The sequence below is a fragment of the Cololabis saira genome, unplaced genomic scaffold (genome assembly GCF_033807715.1).
Source record: "Cololabis saira isolate AMF1-May2022 unplaced genomic scaffold, fColSai1.1 scf052, whole genome shotgun sequence".
Taxonomy (NCBI): domain Eukaryota; kingdom Metazoa; phylum Chordata; class Actinopteri; order Beloniformes; family Belonidae; genus Cololabis; species Cololabis saira.
This window is the reverse complement of record NW_026906216.1, coordinates 195,001-197,500: the sequence shown is the minus strand read 5'-3', so window position 1 is coordinate 197,500 and position 2,500 is coordinate 195,001. Positions and strand designations below refer to the sequence as shown.

The following is a 2,500-nucleotide window of genomic DNA, read 5'->3' as shown; positions in this document are numbered from 1 at the left end:
GAGCTGTCGCTGTTACCACGTTGAAATATGTGTGGGTAGATTAAGCGAGAGCGCTCTCTGCTGGTTGAAAATGCTTACAGCACCTGGTATACCCAGGCGGTCTCCCATCCAAGTACTAACCAGTCCCGACCCTGCTTAGCTTCCGAGATCAGACAAGATCGGGCGCATCCAGGCTGGTATGGCCGTAAGCAGAAGCTGCAGCTTGAAATACTTCTTATATGGAGTTGAAGATAAGTCATAGAATATAAGTCATAGATTTGTTGGTTTTATTTGTTGGAGTTAAAGTGCCTTAACCATGTGCAAAACACTTTAGGGCGTGAGCTGTCGCTGTTACCACGTTGAAATATGTGTGGGTAGATTAAGCGAGAGCGCTCTCTGCTGGTTGAAAAAGCTTACAGCACCTGGTATTCCCAGGCTGTCCCCCATCCAAGTACTAACCAGGCCCGACCCTGCTTAGCTTCCGAGATCAGACGTGATCGGGCGCATCCAGGCTGGTATGGCCGTAAGCAGAAGCTGCAGCTTGAAATACCTCTTATATGGAGTTGAAGATAAGTCATAGAATATAAGTCATTGATTTGTTGGTTTTATCTGTTGGAGTTAAAGTGCCTTAACCATGTGCAAAACACTTTTGGACGTGAGCTGTCGCTCTTACCACGTTGAAATATGTGTGGGTAGAGTAAGCGAGAGCGCTCTCTGCTGGTTGAAAAAGCTTACAGCACCTGGTATTCCCAGGCGGTCTCCCATCCAAGTACTAACCAGGCCCGACCCTGCTTAGCTTCCGAGATCAGACGAGATCGGGCGCATCCAGGCTGGTATGGCCGTAAGCTGAAGCTGCAGCTTGAAATACTTCTTATATGGAGTTGAAGATAAGTCATATAATACAAGTCATTGATTTGTTGGTGATAATAATTTAGAAGCGCTTATTTGTTGGAGTTAAATTGCCTTAACCATGTGAAAAACACTTTTGGACGTGAGCTGTCGCTGTTACCACGTTGAAATATGTGTGGGTAGATTAAGCGAGAGCGCTCTCTGCTGGTTGAAAATGCTTACAGCACCTGGTATTCCCAGGCGGTCTCCCATCCAAGTACTAACCAGTCCCGACCCTGCTTAGCTTCCGAGATCAGACAAGATCGGGCACATCCAGGCTGGTATGGCCGTAAGCAGAAGCTGCAGCTTGAAATACCTCTTATATGGAGTTGAAGATAAGTCATAGAATATAAGTCATAGATTTGTTGGTTTTATTTGTTGGAGTTAAAGTGCCTTAACCATGTGCAAAACACTTTAGGGCGTGAGCTGTCGCTGTTACCACGTTGAAATATGTGTGGGTAGATTAAGCGAGAGCGCTCTCTGCTGGTTGAAAAAGCTTACAGCACCTGGTATTCCCAGGCGGTCTCCCATCCAAGTACTAACCAGGCCCGACCCTGCTTAGCTTCCGAGATCAGATGAGATTGGGCGCATCCAGGCTGGTATGGCCGTAAGCAGAAGCTCCTGCTGGAAATACCTCTTATATTGAGTTGAAGATAAGTCATATAATATAAGTCATTGATTTGTTGGTGATAATAATTTAGAAGCGCTTATTTGTTGGAGTTAAAGTGCCTTAACCATGTGAAAAACACTTTTGGACGTGAGCTGTCGCTGTTACCACGTTGAAATATGTGTGGGTAGATTAAGCGAGAGCGCTCTCTGCTGGTTGAAAAAGTTTACAGCACCTGGTATTCCCAGGCTGTCCCCCATCCAAGTACTAACCAGGCCCGACCCTGCTTAGCTTCCGAGATCAGACGAGATCGGGCGCATCCAGGCTGGTATGGCCGTAAGCAGAAGCTGCAGCTTGAAATTCCTCTTATATGGAGTTGAAGATAAGTCATAGAATATAAGTCATTGATTTGTTGGTTTTATTTGTTGGAGTTAAAGTGCCTTAACCATGTGCAAAACACTTTTGGACGTGAGCTGTCGCTCTTACCACGTTGAAATATGTGTGGGTAGAGTAAGCGAGAGCGCTCTCTGCTGGTTGAAAAAGCTTACAGCACCTGGTATTCCCAGGCGGTCTCCCATCCAAGTACTAACCAGGCCCGACCCTGCTTAGCTTCCGAGATCAGACGAGATCGGGCGCATCCAGGCTGGTATGGCCGTAAGCTGAAGCTGCAGCTTGAAATACTTCTTATATGGAGTTGAAGATAAGTCATATAATACAAGTCATTGATTTGTTGGTGATAATAATTTAGAAGCGCTTATTTGTTGGAGTTAAAGTGCCTTAACCATGTGAAAAACACTTTTGGACGTGAGCTGTCGCTGTTACCACGTTGAAATATGTGTGGGTAGATTAAGCGAGAGCGCTCTCTGCTGGTTGAAAATGCTTACAGCACCTGGTATTCCCAGGCGGTCTCCCATCCAAGTACTAACCAGGCCCGACCCTGCTTAGCTTCTGAGATCAGACGAGATCGGGCGCATCCAGGCTGGTATGGCCGTAAGCAGAAGCTGCAGCTCGAAATACCTCTTGTAT

The 2,500-nt window shown here is 46.4% G+C and overlaps 8 non-coding genes across 8 annotated transcripts; all 8 read right to left on the bottom strand.

The window, feature by feature from the left end:
* Nucleotides 1-71: 71 nt before the first annotated feature.
* Nucleotides 72-190, bottom strand: LOC133434905 (5S ribosomal RNA). Its single transcript, XR_009778814.1, has one exon. It is a non-coding gene; the product is annotated as a 5S ribosomal RNA (ribosomal RNA).
* Nucleotides 191-389: 199 nt separating this feature from the next.
* On the bottom strand, nt 390-508 carry LOC133435408 (5S ribosomal RNA). The gene has a single exon (XR_009779263.1). It is a non-coding gene; the product is annotated as a 5S ribosomal RNA (ribosomal RNA).
* Nucleotides 509-707: 199 nt separating this feature from the next.
* Nucleotides 708-826, bottom strand: LOC133434996 (5S ribosomal RNA). Its single transcript, XR_009778868.1, has one exon. It is a non-coding gene; the product is annotated as a 5S ribosomal RNA (ribosomal RNA).
* A 217-nt stretch (nt 827-1,043) lies between these two features.
* Nucleotides 1,044-1,162, bottom strand: LOC133434877 (5S ribosomal RNA). The gene has a single exon (XR_009778788.1). It is a non-coding gene; the product is annotated as a 5S ribosomal RNA (ribosomal RNA).
* A 199-nt stretch (nt 1,163-1,361) lies between these two features.
* LOC133435194 (5S ribosomal RNA) lies at nt 1,362-1,480 on the bottom strand. Its single transcript, XR_009779056.1, has one exon. It is a non-coding gene; the product is annotated as a 5S ribosomal RNA (ribosomal RNA).
* Nucleotides 1,481-1,697: 217 nt separating this feature from the next.
* LOC133434807 (5S ribosomal RNA) lies at nt 1,698-1,816 on the bottom strand. The gene has a single exon (XR_009778722.1). It is a non-coding gene; the product is annotated as a 5S ribosomal RNA (ribosomal RNA).
* Nucleotides 1,817-2,015: 199 nt separating this feature from the next.
* Nucleotides 2,016-2,134, bottom strand: LOC133434995 (5S ribosomal RNA). The gene has a single exon (XR_009778867.1). It is a non-coding gene; the product is annotated as a 5S ribosomal RNA (ribosomal RNA).
* Nucleotides 2,135-2,351: 217 nt separating this feature from the next.
* LOC133435270 (5S ribosomal RNA) lies at nt 2,352-2,470 on the bottom strand. The gene has a single exon (XR_009779129.1). It is a non-coding gene; the product is annotated as a 5S ribosomal RNA (ribosomal RNA).
* Between the last annotated feature and the right edge of the window lie 30 nt (nt 2,471-2,500).